Consider the following 17,804-nt stretch of genomic DNA (forward strand, 5'->3'; position numbering starts at 1 on the left):
TCTTTTTGTCTATCATTTACTGACTTTACTCTTAGTCTTGTCCATATTTCTGTCTGTCTGTCCAAATAGGAATGATTTATAGACATGAAAATATACATGTCTATAAACCTGTTGAAAGGTTCAAAATCAATAAGAACAAAGAATGCTATTATATTTATCTCTAGCTGAATTTATACCTCCTTGACTTTGGGGATTGTGATTCTCAGACTTTTACTCACTTCATCTCTCTCTTGCATGAGTTACATTAGATCCATGCCTTCTCACAGATAGAACCTGTTTTGATTAGCCATAACAGTCTTTATATTTACATATAATACAGCCTGACCTGTTGTAATTTAACTACTATATATATGCATGTATAGATTAGAAACTTTTTAGTGTGACATTTAAAATCTATTCTTGCTCTTGTTCAATCAACTCCTTCATGACTCCCACACTTTCTAGTCATCTAAAGGGACAAAATGAACCAGAAGAAGAAGAAGAATGGGGGAAATGGTGGGAGATATGCATAAAGTGTGGAAGGGGCAAAGCAGATAAACTCATTTCTCTTAGAAGCTATGTCTGCATTTATGAGGAAGTAAGGTGGTGAGGGGAGATAATGAAACAAGCCTACTGAGGTTTAGAAAACACAGGACTCAGAGATACAATATGTTCCATGAAGGAATATTAGTTGAAATTTGCATTTAAAGCAACTGGATCCTAGATACTTTCTCTGCCCAAAAAAGTAGGGTCACTAAACATCCCATTGGAGGAAACAGATGTGTGGAGATTAGTCCTTTTATGGCTGAAGGAGTTTGTGTGGAAATATCAGAGCCGAGGGAGTTATCAGGAAAACAAAATATCTAAACAAGAACTTATATGCTAACTTGCAAGAACACTAGCCTCCTTGCCTTTTGTCCTGGATCCACAACCATGTTCATCATTGTCCTCAAGTGAACCATTACAGGATACCTCTTTGGGTAAATTGGTTTGCCCAAATGAAAATACCTATGAATAACTATCCCAGCACTTCACAATGAGCCACTGTCTGGTGACACCAGTATCTACTTCCAGGTCCCAATTTTATGCTTCATTGATAATTAAACATTTGACAAAAGGCAAAAACCAATACATAAGGAGAAATAGAAAGTGCAGAAAACAGAGGGCTGGAAAGACTGCAGAGAAATGAAGAGTGCTGGCTGCTCTTCCAGAGAAACCAAGCTTCGTGCCCAGTGCTCACTTCAGGCAGCTCACAGCTGCTGTTAAACTGCAGTTTCAGGGAGGCTGATACCCCCTTCTGGCTTCTGCTGGCACAGCGAGTGTGTGAGTGTACACACACACACACACACACACACACACACACACACACACACAGAAACAAACAAATAGAAATAAAAATATTTTTAAAAGGAATGCAGAAAACAGAAGTAAAAGGAAATAAAATTATCCAATGGTCTCAAAGAAAGGGTAAGGTTTTGCATTTCTAGAAAGGCTTGGAGTGAGGACACTCAGGAATTCAAAATAAGGTGTTGAGAATAAACAACAATCTCACAAACACAAAGGCTATTAGAAAATTTGGAAGATCAATTCGGATTTCTATCTAAGAAAGTAAAGCAAAAATTTAAAAAGATTTTTTTTAAGGTTTAAGTATAAACTTTTAGGATTATTTAAAAGGTTGAACATTGATAGAATCAGAGACTAACAAAAACAAAACAAGAATAAAATTGGCAAAAATCAAAAAGATAGTTCTAGGGCTTGGGTGAGAGTTTTCAAGATGAAAAGCTGCAGTGAGCACCTTTCACAAGAGCATGAGCAAAGTACATACAGAGAGACTGGGTCACGCCATGAAATCCCAGAGCACCAAGTATAGAAAGAATTGTAAAAGCTATAATAAGAAAAAAAATAAAATTAGTTTCCTAGTGAGGATAAAAAAGGCACAAAACTCATTGAGAACTGGATTGGAGGGCTGGAGAGATGGCTGAGTGGTTAAGAGCTTCACTGGTTAAGAGCTCAGTTCCCAGCACCCAAGCACTCAGGTTGGGCAGTTCACAGCTTCCAAGAACTTCAGCTCCAGGCGATCTGACACCCTCTTTTGGCCTCCACTGGTACCCACACATATGCAGCATATGTTTGTACAGACACTTACATACACAGAAATATAAATAAAAATTTTAAAGAATTGTAATGTGATCCTACATTCAGCAACACCAGTAACAGGAAGACATTGAAAAAAATGCTTTTCCTAGTGCAGTGGTTAAGAGCACTAAAGTTTTACAACAGAATCCTTGGTCTTACAGAACAAGTTCCCAGCACCTGCATGGTGGCCCACAACCATCGGTAACTCCAATTCCAGGTGATCAACATCCTCTTCTGACCTCTGCAGGTACCAGGCATACATGTAGAACACAGACAAATATAGGCAAACTAACCATACACATTAAATAAATATTTAAAAGAAAAGGAAAACAGAAAATGCTTCCATGATTGTGAGGGAAAATATTTCTATTTTAGAATTCTTTTCCCAGACACATTCATAATCAAATGTGAGAATGGAAATAAATAAATTTTACATAATATAAAATGCATACTATTTTTCATAGCACTCATTCAAAAAATTACTAGAGTATATGCCCCAGAAAACACAAGAGCAAAAGGAACCAGAGTGATCATGAAAAAAGAAATGCACACATACCATGTAATATGATTTCATCATGGCATCTGTCTGCACATCTCTATCAATGAATCATAACAGACACACTTAGTATGATATTGACCAAAATTTGAAGTAACTATTGTAAGAAAGCAGGTAAATGTGAATGAAGTAGTTTGTTTCAAAAAAAAAAAGAGCCAAATATGAACCTTCTTACCAAGATGTATAAAATAATGCATAAAACTAAAAGAGATAGCCATTATTCAGGATTATAAGATAAATTCTAAAAGGAAGAGTACAACATTAAAACTGATACACTTTGAAATAAGAGTCAATGTTGAGAGGGATGACATATTTTTCATTAATAGTCCTGAAGGAAAAAAAATTCACTACTTATTGCCAGTCATAGCTACAAGTAATCTCATTCAATACCGAGATCATAGGGGGAAAATGCCCTTAATCTCATGTGGCATTTTTAATTAAGATATTTTAATATTTGATATACTATTACTGTTATCAAGGTCAAGAAACTATGCTATCTATTTTGTTTTCCTTAAGATTGTATTCAAGTTTTTTAGTAAATCCAATAAAAATGAAGATTGCAAAGATTGATGAAAAAAATCATCTTAGACCATTTTTAGATGACAGTTTTATCTGTGTAGAAATTCTTCAGAAACTAATTAATTTGATAAATAAGGTAGATAATCAGAATTTATGGATTAAATGCCAGGATGCAGAACATTTTTCTATCTCAGGGTTTAAACGTTTGCTTTTTCTTCTGCCAGGCTGGAACTTCTCTCAAGGTATCTGGATAACTTCCTTCATCATCATAGCCAGGCTTCTGCTCAGAGAGATTGTTATTTCATTTTTCCTGCAGAGATGGGAATAAATTTCTGTTCACATGGTGTCTTAGTCAGTGTTCTATTGCTGTGATGAGACACCATGACCACAGCAACTCTTTTTTTTTTTTTTTTTTTTTTTTTGGTTTTTTCGAGACAGGGTTTCTCTGTGTAGCTTTGCGCCTTTCCTGGAGCTCACTTGGTAGCCCAGGCTGGCCTCGAACTCACAGAGATCCGCCTGGCTCTGCCTCCCGAGTGCTGGGATTAAAGGCGTGCGCCACCACCGCCCAGCCACAGCAACTCTTATAAGGAAAATATTTCATTGGGGCTGGCTTACAGTTACAGAGGGTTAATGCATTATCATCATGGTGGGAAGCATGGCAGCACACAGGCAGACATGGTGCTTGAGAAGGAGCCTAAAGTTTTACAACAGAATCCTCAAGATCCACAGGAAGCAGGAAGAGAGAGAGCCACTGGGTTGAGCATTTGGAACCCCAAAGCCCACGGCCAGTGATGCACTTTCTCCAATAAGGCTACACCTATTCCAACAAGACCACACCTCCTAATCCCTGTATTGTAGCAGCACTCCCTAATGACCAAGCATTCAGATCTATGAGCCTATGGGAGCCATGCTTATAGTGGGTAGCCATTCCAGCTTTGGTCTGGAAGTTCCAACCCCCATTGAGGCTTCGGTAACTGTCACGCCCTACAAGGCGGGTCCAAGAGAGGGCCCTGAAGACCCAATCAGGATGCGCTGCCTTCTTTTGTTTCCCGGACCCTGGACGCGGAACAGAGTTCTCCAGAAAACACCGCCGGACTGTGCTACGTCTTCCCCAGACCCTGTAGCCTATCCCTTCAATTGTGAGTTACCCCACAAAATAAACCTCCCTTTTAACTATGTGGAATGGCCTTAATAATTTCTCCAATACATGCTCACTCTAACAACTCAACCCAGATTCAGTGCCAACTACAGATCTAAGAAAGTGTTCCAGTTAGTCAGTTTAGTTTGGTGAACCAATGAGTTTATTTGAGTTATGTACAAGACAAGGCATGGGGGTCCACTTAGAGAGGCTTGGGACTCAAAGGCAACTGTGTGAATCAAAAGTCCACCCCAACATGGGTGACATCTCATGAAAGTTACATCTACATAAGAATCTTCTCAGCAACTAGGTTGGTTGATTAAATATTGAAGTGTAACTTCTTGTGAGTTCTTGTAACTTTTTTTTGGGGGGGGGGTTCACTTCTCTACAGGGTGGAGTGTTGAGAAAGCCTCTACATACCAAAGACCTTTCATGAATTTGCATTTTCCTCATCACCTTCATCTTCTTTACACTATTACTTCTATTATCACCATTTATAAATGCCAATTATGAACTCTTTTACATCATCCAACTGTTTGCTCCTACAACCATAATCTTAACAATCACTCAAAGCTAAATCAACACTTTTCAAATGAAATATACAGTTAATACTGTGCATTGGCATTACACTATTATATACAATAAACACATTAAACCGACAATATATGTTGTAAAGGATATTTAAAGTTTTGATGAAAAAGGTTTTAAATATTTTAAAAATAATAAAAATATTTTAAATTTAAAAATTTAAAATTCAGATTCCTGAGCCGGGCAGTGGTGGCGCACGCCTTTAATCCCAGCACTCAGGAGGCAGAGCCAGGCGGATCTCTGTGAGTTCGAGGCCAGCCTGGGCTACCAAGTGAGTTCCAGGAAAGGCGCAAAACTACACAGAGAAACCCTGTCTCGAAAAAACAAAAAAAACAAAACAAAAAAAAATTCAGATTCCTGAATTTCTCATTCAACAAAGAAATGTTTCATTTTCATTTGTCAAACACATAACGATTCAGTTATGTGCAGACATATAAATATATAGCTATCTACCATAGAATTTCAGTGTAAGTCCTGTTGAGATTTTTCATGACAAAACAATGCTAAGATCCATTTGGAGAAAATAAAGCATTAAAATACATTAGATAGGGACTCAGCAGGACAAAGAGACCCACATGCAGGCCCGAGGCAGACTGCCCTGGGTTCTGAGGAGGGAGCGTGGTCCTATTCAGCACCATGACAGACTGAGTGAGTCAAGGACATCCACATGCACTCTTTGGGCAGTCCTCCATGGGCTTTGAGGAGAAAACACAGGACCCCCAGCACCTTGAGGTGCCGAACAGATGGATACTATGATGGTGAGCAAATGCATGTTGTGGTATGGGAGAGAGAGAACAGTTCATTTCTTGTTGACAGAGGCATATCTGAAGAGGTGAAAGAGCTGAGGAGCAGGCTGAGGTGGGTGGCTTTATTGCCACCAAGAGCCATGGTAATACCTGAACTTTGGCTGCTGCCAGAGTCCATGTCTGGGTTCACGGTCCTGATGCAGCCATGGTCTGTGTTGATGTCTGAAGTTACAGATACCACCAAAGACCAAGAGGATAGGGCTATACAGAGTTGGTCCTGCCACTCACCAGCTGACACCTCAAGAGGAATGTCCCTATATCTCACCCGAGCATCACAATAGAGCTTACCCTGTTCATAGGGGCATGGGTGAAGCTGGTCCTGAGGGCGTGAGATAGGAGAGCAGGTCACTTATCTGCCATGTGGTAGCATGGATGAGGGAAAGATGCCCTTCTCCCCTTGGCCCTTCAACCGGTGGGGGACCTGACCCAACCCCTCACCAGCTTCAGCACTTGGGTTGGAACAGGCCCTGTACCCTGCCTGGGCAGCACAGCAGAGTTGACCCTGTCGACAGGGGCTTGGGTGAACCAGCCCTGAGGGTGTGAGAAGGGCATCAGTGGAACCACCTCCCTCATCTGCATCATGTTGGTGGGGGTAGGGAAAGAAGACCTCTCCCCCTTGCCCCTACCGTATCCAACTGGCAAGGGAATTGACCCTCCCCTTTAGCAGTTGCAACGCTTGGGAAAGCAGCCCCTGCACCACATCTGCCCTACGGCAGCATGGGCAGGAGAGAGAGGCCCTCCCTCTCTACACCCCTCTATGCCTGAAGCAGGTGGCAGAACTACCTTAGTGGTCATTAGAATGAGAGATCTGTCCCTGACCCCCACAAACTGCAGCACTTGGGAGAACAGGCCCTGCACCTTGCCAGGGCAACACAAAGGAACCAACCCTGTTGAGGAGATGTGGATGGGCCAGGCCCAAAGTTGTGACCATGGGAGAGTTGTCCCCACTACTTGTCTGCCATGTGGTGGTGTGGGCAGGGGAGAGATGCCCCCCCCCTTATCCCCATACCCCTCACCACCTGTGACAGACGAGGGAACTGACCCTCCCCCTTAGGCCCTGCTCTTTGCGCAGGCAGCACAGCAGAGCTGTCCCTGTTGACAGGGATGCAGGTGAACCGCCCCAAGAGTATGAGCATAGGAGATCTGGCCCTGCCCCTCATCTGCCATATGGTGGGGGGGGGAGAAATGCCCCCCCAGCCCCTCAAAGCCTGTGGTAGGTAGTTCATAAGTTCATAAGAGCAGGAGATCTGCCCCTGCCTGCGGTGATATTGTGTTCCCCAAAATATTGTGCACCCTAATATACTTATCTGGGGTCAGAGAACAGAACAACCACTAGATAAAGAGGACAGAAAATGGTGGCACACATGCCCTTAAACCTAACATTCCAAAGGCAGGATCTGTCTGAATCTCTGTAAGTTCAAGGCCACACTGGAAACAGCCAGGCATGGGAACAAGAGCCTTTGATCCCAGGAAGTGGTGGCAGAAAGCAGAAAGGTATACAAGGCATGAATACCAGGAACTAGAGCCTGGTTAAGCTTTTAGGCTTTTAGTAGCAGTTCAGCTGAGATCCATTTAGATGAAGACTCAGAGGCTTCTGGTCTGAGGAAAGAAGACCAGCTGAGGAACTGGCGAAGTGAGGAAGCTGTGGCTTGTTCTGCTTCTCTGATCTTCAAGCATTCACCCCAATACCTGGCTCCAGGTTTGTTTTTATTAATTCATGCTACACCTGCCCCTCACCAGCTACAGTACTCGGGAGAGTTGCCCCTACACCTTGCCTGGGCAGCACAGTAGAGCTGGTCCTGATGATGCAGGTGTGGGAGAACCACCCCTGAAGCTGTGAAAGCAGAACTGGCCCTGGCCCTTGCTTATCTCTGCAGGGAGTGAACTAGCCAGGGCAATGCTGAAGAACTCACCCTGGTGGTAAAGACAAGGGAGAGCTGGCGGGCTGACCAACCCTGCAACTACCCAGGCCCAGAACCAGGGTTATGAGTTGGTCCACCCCAACATCCACTCCATTTATGATCTGTTGGAGCACATGAAGAGGCTGGTCCTGCAGACCCAAAGCTGAAGGATATCCAAGACTCAGGACAACAACAGGATATCCAAGAGGAGTCCCAGTGAGGGCCCAGGGTAGATAGTGTAGCAGAAACCAGAGGCCTCAAACCAGACCAATGACTCTCTGCCATGAACATTTGCAAGTAAAGATGTATGGATAAAAGGGTTTACTGAATGACTCACCATGTCACACTACAGCTTCCATGAGGAGAAGTTTCCTTTTTTCTTTTCTTTTTTTTTCTCTTAAATTTTATTTTATTTTATTTGGGGGGTGGATTTGGAAGGGCAGAGGGCAGCTACAAAGTAACTGGAAATGAATGGAATGGAGATGCATGATGTGAAAAACATTGAGAATAAAAAAAGGAAATTTTACTAATAAGTAAATAGATAAATAAATAAATAAAATATATAGATCAGATATAACCTGAGGAAAATGAAATTCCCTTGCCAGGCTACTTTTGTTTTGTTCCACATGTTTCTTTGTACAACGCCAAGATGATTCTTTTTTCCAACTGGTGCAAGAAGTTCGTTGTTTGGATCACTGGAGGTTCAAGTGAGGAAGTGTAAGAGAAGAGAGTGAGAAGGGCAGAGAGAAAAGTCAATCAAAAGTATGAGAAGAAACAAACTGAACGAGCAGATAACAGCTAGTGAGACTTAATCCTCATAGGACATTTAAAGAAAATAAGTGGCATCCTCAAGATTTTCCCCGGGGAGGGAAAACTAACACTTAGCCATTGATTTACTCAAGGCCATTATTACTGTATTGTGTGACAGACTTTGCCTTGGGAAACACAACACAACACAACACAACACAACACAACACAACACACACACACCTACTCACCCCAGATAAGGAACTGATGAGAACCAAAGAACAGATACCACAAAGTCCGACTCGGTGAACCAATGAGTTTTATTGAGGTTACTCACAGGAACATTGGTTAGGGGTTATTTGCAGGAGCTGAATTACTCAAAGCCCCTTACTCACAAAAGCTAGGAACCTGGAGTTTGGTGTACACAGCTTGCAGGCAGCTCAGCGGATTGTAGAGTGTAATTTCCAGGGAGCTGGGTTGGTCTGAGCCTCTTCCAGACAGCCCAGCTGCTCTGTTTCTCCTTGGCAATTCAGCTGGTGTCTGCTTCTTCTTCCATGCTGCTTGGCTGATCTGAGAGGGACTCCAGGTATTTTTACTGCTTGTGTACTCTTGGGAAGGTGGGGCCTAGGGAATCTGCCTGGTTTCAGGGACTTCTTGGAGACATTTCAAGTTGTTTTCTTTCCATATTTCGGAGCTTTCCTACAGAATGGAATGCTTCATATGCCCCTAGAACAGAGCTTCTCAACCTGTGGGTCTAGACCCCCTTTGGTGATCACATATAAGATATTTACATTGCAATTCATAACAGTGTCAAAATTACAGTTATGAAGTAGCAATGAAATAACTTTATGGTTGGGGGACACCACAACCTGAGAAACTATATTAACGGGTTGCAGCATTAGGAAGACTGAGAACTACTGCCCTAGAACATTCTATTGTTTCCACATCCACATTCTTGTAAACCTCCTGACCTAAAATATCCTGCTGTTTCACTTTGCCTTTACATCACATGCCTCAAGAAGTTCACCTCCGACATGAAGCAGACAGCTACATGGCATACCCAAACCTGAGCGGGGTCTGGCGCTTGATTTGTCTCAGGGTACTCCCAAGTAGACAAGAGAAGTGCAGAGACTAAGGGCTGCAGAGACAGGCAGCATGCAGGAGTCCTCTGCAGCTGCAGGGAACTTAGGCAGAACAAGGTCCAGGTCCAGGAATTAGTAGTATTTGCAATACACACAATATTTTTAAAGCCCCCAAAAGTTCAAAGATACGCAAAGATCTAAATGTGAAATACATAATCTTAAAACAACTAAAAGAAAATATTAGAGACTACCTTTAAAGAATCATGACAAAAAGGATTTCTTGAACAACACACATGATAAAAGATTACATTGATATGCTTAATGACATAAAATAGCAAACATCTGTATAATAAAAGACATAAGCAAAACTACTGCATGAAGAACACCCTTAAGAAATATAAGGAATTAACCCTTTGAAAGTTTTAAAACCCTTCCAAATCATCAGGCAGAAGCTGATCCAAGATAGTAACTGGACAAAGAATACATACAAAACTATGGGTGAGGAAACATAAATAGCAACCTATAGCAATTGATCACATAAAGCAATATTTGCTAAGTCAAAGATTGCTCTTACTCACTCATTTTCGATATTCCCTTGCAAATCAGATGAGGTCCCAGATACTTATAGGAACTATCCCACAAATATTACTAATCATTATCACAAAGAGAAAGAGATTTTAAAGCTCCTCTTCAGTAAATTATACTGTGGCCAAAACTAATATTACCCATCAAGCCAGAAGGTGTGCAGCCAGGCATATTTGATGAACAACCCAAATGCTTATCATGCTAGTTATCAAAAAAGTAGTATTAAAAAGCAAGCTGTTGTTCCAACACATTGCATTGACAAACACCATTAATTGTAGCAGCATTTATGTTAATAAAGTTGTACACAAAGAGGGACCCATGCACTGATGAGAGAGTACAATACAGTGTGCCGTTTGGAGAACACTTTGGCTTCTCTAATAAGGATAAAAATGCATAGTATATATCTACCTACCTACCTACCTATCTCCGTGTGTGTGTGTGTGTGTGTGTGTGTGTGTGTGTGTGTGTGTGTATTCTATCATCTGTCATCTATCTATATGCCTACTGCTAAAATTATGCACTCACACACAGAAGTGCTTGTATTAAAAAAGCATAAGGGGATCTATTCTTTCATCTGTCTATTCATGATTAAACAAATTCCTGTAACACTCCTGCATTAAATATTATTTAAATACTGAAATAAGTTACATTAATCAAGAGATTCCAAAAACCCTAAGGCTGAGATTCTAGAAAGAACAAACAATTGCCTGTGATGACACACACTCATAACCCCAGTGGAGGCAGAAGCTCAGCCTCACAGGGAGACTGTATCTGAAAAAGGAAAGCAAACAGCAGTGTTATCTAGCTTTTAAATTGATACCAATCATACGCAAAGCATAGAAGTTGGCATCAGAAAGAAACGTGGCAAGGAAGATACAATCCAAAGGAGACCCTCACTAGGCAACCGGTGCCTAACACCTACCTGAGACAATTGCTGCTGCATTTATGACTCCCTTGTAACTTACGTAATTGTTTCAACTGTCAATTAATCTTAATCCATCACAGCATGGTAACGGAAGTTTCTGAATGCTTGGTTTTCAGGAATTGACCCTCAAGTTCTAGACATAGGACACACTATGGCAATCAAAGACAATTATAAACTCTGGTTTTTTATTTTATTTGTAGTTATTATTCTCTGTGTGTGAGAGAGAGCATATGCATGTCAACACACACACACACACACACACACACACACACACACACACACACTCATAGATGCATGTACATACATATGTAGCTGTTTGGTAGTCCGAGGACAGCCTTCGGGGTTGGTCCCCTCCTGCCTTTACACCGGTTCTGGGTATTTAATTCAGGTCACCAAGGCAAGCACATCCACCTGCTAAGCCATCACACCAGCCTGCAAATGTAAACTTTAGAGGCTAGAAGCATGAGTTTTGCAGTTTTAGAATCCCCAGAATGTATCTAGCTCTTCAGGGCTGAGCAAGTTTGAGATGGCTTTTGCCCTTCCTAAGCCTTCTTTTCATCATGCAATAATGCTGGCATAATGTTACTGTTGGATGGGATAATCACATTTCCACCTTATAGCATTGTGCAGTTTAATTTTGGTTATGCTTTAAGGCTTCTCCCACAGTGCCTTGACTGAGGCTGACAACTCCGTAGTGGCCATTGTTATTTTACCAGTTATTGGAACCCTTGTCCTTGCTTGTACTATCATAGCATGTTTGATTTCTACCTAATGTGAAAAGCTAACCAATATTAAGTAGTCGATTTCTAGAAACTTTTTTTTTTTTTTTTTTTTTTGCTTTCCCGTACACTGTTGATTTGAGTGCATGGGCATGAGTGGTGGCTAGGATTACCTGAGGAGACCTCTGATTTCTAGTAACGTAGTCTCAGAATCAGAAATGTGTGGTCAATATGTAAGATTTAAAAAGGGGGGGGGGGAGCTGCCACATAAGAATAAGGCGACACCACCATGTCTGTGTCTGTGGATGAATGGCAAGCCAAAGCAGAATAAATCAGAGGGCAGAGGAAGAAGAGAATGGGACAGACACTCAGAAAACACAGGGATGTGCCACACTGGCTGAATTTTGTGTTTCTGAGCTCAATTCATTCCTTGGTTCAGCTGCATTCTTGTTTTTGAGTTTTTCTCATTCCCTAAGTTCCCTACATTAATCCATGTTTGCTTATACTATTTTAAGCTGCATTTCCATTACATATCCTCCAAAGAATCCTGGTTAATATAAAGTGGATGCAGCAGACAGTTACGGAGCTGTGTTCCCATTTGCCCGTGGCTTACAAGTAGTAAAGAGACTTGGCTTACCGCTCAGGAGTCTAGATTTGGTGATTAAAAATCATATAATTTATTTGAAAAGATATATTATATGCACATGAGTTTGAAAGCAATCACTGCACATCTCATTAAGTGGGAGCTCTAAGAGGAGAACCAGAAAATGACCGAGGGAGTGAAGTATTTGCCCGGGTTCATCACCCCTCCTGCTTCTGTTTATTTAGACAACATAAAAACACTTATAATATAAGACAGAGTTCTCTAGATGGAAAAAAAAAGGCTAACATAGAAATGACATGACTTGGCCTAAATACAGTTAAATAATACAAAGAGACAGAATGCAAATGAATATATTTTGTGTGAGGAATAGATACGCTGCTAATTGCGTTCACTTATTATCATAGAAATGACATGTTTTCAGCTTAGTTATACGCCGCCACAGTTAATAATTGAAACACAAACACATGAAACAGTAATTTAGTGGCAGACTTCGTAATTACAGAAGTATAGTAAGGGTTTGTTTTGTAAACATACGTGGAACTCCTTTGTACACGGTGTAATTAGCATGAATGTAAAAATGTAAGAGAAGGCTACAGAAGGAATCCTGCATATTCTTAGCAAAGCACTGACCATGATCCTTAGTGTCCTCATTTATAAAACAAAGCGGGCAACCAGAAAGATTCATTTGGATAATGTACATCTTTGGGAAGGCTTTTAATTTGGTCCTCATAAATACATTAAGTATTCAGTAAACTGTGGTTATTAGAAGACATAGGTTTTCTTCTGGCTACTTATTTTTCTAGATTAGAGAAAACAGGTTATTTTGTATGATTAACTTGTAAACTTGCAATGCATTCTACATCCGAATGACTGGTTTTTTCCTTTCCCTATAAAGTCACGTGATCCAAGGGGGCATATGCCCCGAGTTTTCCTGAGTAGCCTCTGTGCCAAGCCTTTCATCAGCCTGAATTTTGCTGAATTTTCATAACAACTCATAAAAAAGGTTTTATTTACCTCTCTTTTATATGTGAACTGAATAAGATTTAGGAAAACTAGATGACATGATCACATAATACAGTAACTGTCCTAGCACCAATTTGAAACCACATAATCAAAAATCCAAAAAAATTTACAAATTTCAGTATATCCTCTGTGCTAGTTTTAGGCACTGTATGGCATGTCCATGTGGCCAACCACTGAAAACTGTTTATTTTCATATAAATAATATAACTTAAGCTAGTGCTATTTGTTCAGAACAATAATAAAATGGAGGGGAAGGAAGAGGAGAGAAGAGACACCTTATCCAATATAGAATATGTGACTACCTATAACCTCTAGGACCCGAACACTGCATCTACCCTCAAGCCCAGTTGCTTAGTCCTATTGTGTTGACCTCTTTGCAGTTATGAAAGTAGAGGATAGGGTAGAAATCAGGCCAATAACTCCCTGGCCTTCCCTTGCTATAGAACAGTCAAAGTGGTCCTCTTTGCTGCCCCTGGTTTAGCCCATGATTTCCTAAACACAAGCCTGATAAACAGCAGGAAAGGCCAAGTTCCAGTGGCCTGTGACCCATGATGTGGGCTGTCTCAGTAGGGGACTGGAGAGAAAGGGAAGCCATCAAGGAAAGTAGATGGATGTTCAGCTAATCCAAGCAAAGCGTGCTATTATCTTTTGACAGAGATGAATATTAGCAAAGGAATATTTGGGGAAGTTGAAAACTCTTCATTTTCTTTGGTGGGCACATGGACTCATCTGAATGCAAAGAGCGCAGAAATCCCTATCTCCCAGCTCTCCGTTTCTGAACACGCTCAACAAAGGGAGCAGTCAGATGAAACATCAGTTAGCATTTTCTTTCACCAGGAATGCGCTTATTAACTGTTGTTCAAATAGTTTGTGGACATAACAATCCTGGGAGTGAATGTGGCTTTGTATTTACAAGGGTGCCATTTGTTGTTATTTATAGTTCTTTTAATTTTCACCTTTTTGCATTTAAATTTCCTTCCACGGTTATGATTAGAATAGGCACTACTTAAGAGAGGAAAACTCCCTTTGACATGCATTTTGCTCCACAAAGGTTTTCAAGCTCTGGAACAAACCCAGGGGCATCCAGTGTGCTCCTTTGTCAATCCTACGAACATCTGCAATTTGTTTCCAAAAAGGGGGAGGGGAAATCATGGTATCTTTTTGTAAAACTCAGACAGGAACCTCTTTTAACAGAGGCCATCATTTTAAGCATATGTTGAGATGGTGTTCTTCTGATGGCTAAATTCTCAAAATAAAAGAAGAAATGAGAATCAACATTTATTTAAAGTGTTCATAGCACAGGACTCTCCTCTGTCTGTTCATTTTCTTATGCAAGTCTTACACTAGTGACATCAGAATTGTCAATTATTATGGACTGCTGCCTAGCGTGGAGGTTCACATCAAAACTACAAGTTATCAGATGCATAATCCTCAAGACATTAAATTCATTGTGTTTCTACTTCCTGTTTTTTTTCAATATAAAGCATTTTAAGGTTTTATATAAGATTGAATGAAGAGATGTAAGAGGAATTGTTAGCCTCTGTCTACTTGCTCATTATTACTACTTTTCATTTCTCCCAAGAAACTCAAGATCCACCTCCCACCTCTGACTAGCAACATTATATTTAACACCAGGGACTTTTAATAAAAAAATAATAAAAACAAAACAAAGACTCTTCAGACTACACAGTAGTAGAATGGGTGTAATCAATTAGTGAAATATTATGAAGAACAAGACACAGGAATGTATGCACATACACATAACAGCAAATTTCATGGTTCAACGAAGTTTTCATTTGAGACCTCTGAAAGATTTGTGACTTCAAAAATGTCTTTTCATCCACAATGTTGGTAGACAATAGACGGTGTTGTGAGTGGACCTGTGGCAAAGTCTACAAAAGCAGAGACAGGGTGAGAGTAGAGATGCACAATTACCATGACAACTGCAAAGTCTCATCGGGTTGTCGTGACCAATAGTAATAGTTTCCTCCAATAATCATGTTCCCCAAAGTACTGGAGTGTGGAACCCAAGGACCCAAATCAGTTCTGAGGGTGTATTCTGTCCTCTCATGTACCCCCACCAAAAACATTGCATTCTATTGGAGGAGAAGGTGCCTCATATTTTACCAATTCAGGATCAGTCATGAAAAGAGCTGGTAGCAGTCAGTGCTCCTGTAATTTACCAACATGCAAAGAGGGAACTGAAAAGTCCACTCTCCCTAGACAAGACAAAGCCAATAAAAGCCAGTATAGGTGGTTTTTGGGTGTCAGCACACCATCCATGTTAGCATCATCTTCATATTGTCTGCTCCTGCTCTTTTAGTGTTGATTTGGACCAAAAAAGCACGTACTGATCAAAAAAAAAAAAAAAAAAAAAAAAAAAAAAAAAAAAAAAAAAAAAAAGAAAGAAAGAAAGAAAGAAAGAAAAGAAAAGAACAACAATTAAAAAAATTCAGAAAGGTCATTTAAAATTAACAGTAACATTTATGGAAAGTTTGATGGTGTCAGCTTATTCTCCAAATTTTTAGAAACCAATTCGATGAAAATATAAATCACCTGGCTGTCTTTCAATATAAGAACACATGCTCTGCCCTTTTTGCCCCATCTACTGGGAGAATAAAGACCATTCCCAGCATTCAGACTGTCGACATTCCAGAAAATGTGGACATCACTCTGAAGGGGTGCACAGTCATTGTGAAGAGCCCCAGAGGAACCCTCCTCCGGAGGGACTTCAGCCACATCAATATAGAGCTGAGTCTCCTTGGGAAGAAGAAGCGACTCCGGGTTGACAAATGGTGGTGTAACAGAAAGGAACTGGCCACTGTCGGCACCATCTGCAGTCCCGTTCAGAACATGATCAAGGGCGTTACACTGGGCTTCTCCTACAGGATGAGGTCTGTGTGTGCTCACTTCCCCATCAACATTGTTACTCAGGAGAATGGGCCTTTGGTTGAAGTCTGAAATTTCATGGGTGAAAAACACATCCGCAGGGTTTGGATGCAGACAAGCACTGCTTGTTCTGTCTCTCAAGCCCAGAAAGATGAATTAATTCTTGAAGGGAATGATATTGAACTTGTTTCAAATTCAGCGGCTCTGATTCAGCAAGCCACAACAGCTAAAAACAAGGATATGAGAAAGTTTTTGGATGGTGTCTGAAAAGGGAACAGTGTGGCAGGCTGATGAGAAAGTCCTAAGTTACCCAGCTCCAGAAACAAGACCCTGAATTTAAGTACTATTTGGGTTGTCTTTTGGGACAATAAAAGACTTGTATTAAAAAAAAAAAAAAAAGAACACTCATTTCATATCTTTACTTTCAAAGTTCATTGCAAGGCCATGCACCCTAACAACACCCTCTACTGTTTACTACTTTGAAGCTACAAATCATTTTGGCTTCAAATGAAAACATTAATGAAATACAGTGAACTTTAGTGTTAGATGCACGTGTCTGTCTATAACAAACAAAAGTGAAGCAAAATTTCTAGCAATTGGTATTTAACAGTCTCTGTTGAAAAGGGGGTTTTCAAGCAAGGACTCTGGAGGAGAAGGAATTGAGGTAGCCAACCTCTCAGAGGCCTCCGGAGGTCCTCCTGTTACATCCTTGCATCATTCTCCTCCCACCTAGCACCTGCATTGATCAGTGATCAACAGAATAGTCCGGAAGTGAGGAGTTGCCATTTTGGGTGTGGGTCAGAACAGACAATGTGGCTTCCTGTAGCTGAAAGTTTTCCTGTGTCACACCTGGTCCACAGCCACTCAGACCTAAGTAAGCACATAGAAGCTTATATTAATTAAAACTGCTCGGCCATTAGCTCAGGCTTACTATTGACTAGCTCTTACACTTAAACTCAGCCCATTTCAGTTAATCTATATATTGCCACATGTTCCATGGCTTTACCTGTGTGGCATTATATGCTGCTCCCTGGATGGTAGGCTGGCATCACTCAGCCTTCCTCTTCCCAAAATTCTCCTTGTCTGCTTATCCCACCTACACCTCCTGCCTGGCTACTGGTCAAACAGCATTTTATTAAACCAATGTACAAAAGCATTATCTCACAGCAGCTTCCATTTTTTCAAATGACTCCTCCACTACCCTCCACACACCCACACTTCTTACCTTCTCATCATGTGATTTGAGGAAAGCCAGGTGGTAAGCAATGCTACCAAAAAGTCCAAAGAGGATGAGGAGCCAAAGCCTCAGACTGAGCTCTTGACCTCTGGACTGCCCTACTCTGCTCCAGACCTGGCTCAGCCTCTCAGCCTCCTGACTCTCAGAAATTGTGTGAAATGACTGACATTTGATAGCATTACATTTTGGAACAGTTTATCACTGTAACAACAGATCACTAATACAAGACAGGAAAGAAAATGACTAAGACATGTAAGAGGACCACAGAGGAAAGAATCACTGACCTATCTTTTCCTTCTCTTGTGAGGTTTTGAGTTGAGTCCCACCAATAGTCTGACCTCCCCCATAGTATTTTGACAGTTGACATGAC

The 17,804-nt window shown here is 41.0% G+C and overlaps 1 pseudogene; it reads left to right on the plus strand.

The window, feature by feature from the left end:
* Nucleotides 1-8,272: 8,272 nt before the first annotated feature.
* LOC102909421 (large ribosomal subunit protein uL6 pseudogene) lies at nt 8,273-16,531 on the plus strand (annotated as a pseudogene).
* Nucleotides 16,532-17,804: the final 1,273 nt, after the last annotated feature.

This window comes from Peromyscus maniculatus, chromosome 20 (genome assembly GCF_049852395.1).
Source record: "Peromyscus maniculatus bairdii isolate BWxNUB_F1_BW_parent chromosome 20, HU_Pman_BW_mat_3.1, whole genome shotgun sequence".
Classification (NCBI taxonomy): Eukaryota; Metazoa; Chordata; class Mammalia; order Rodentia; family Cricetidae; genus Peromyscus; species Peromyscus maniculatus.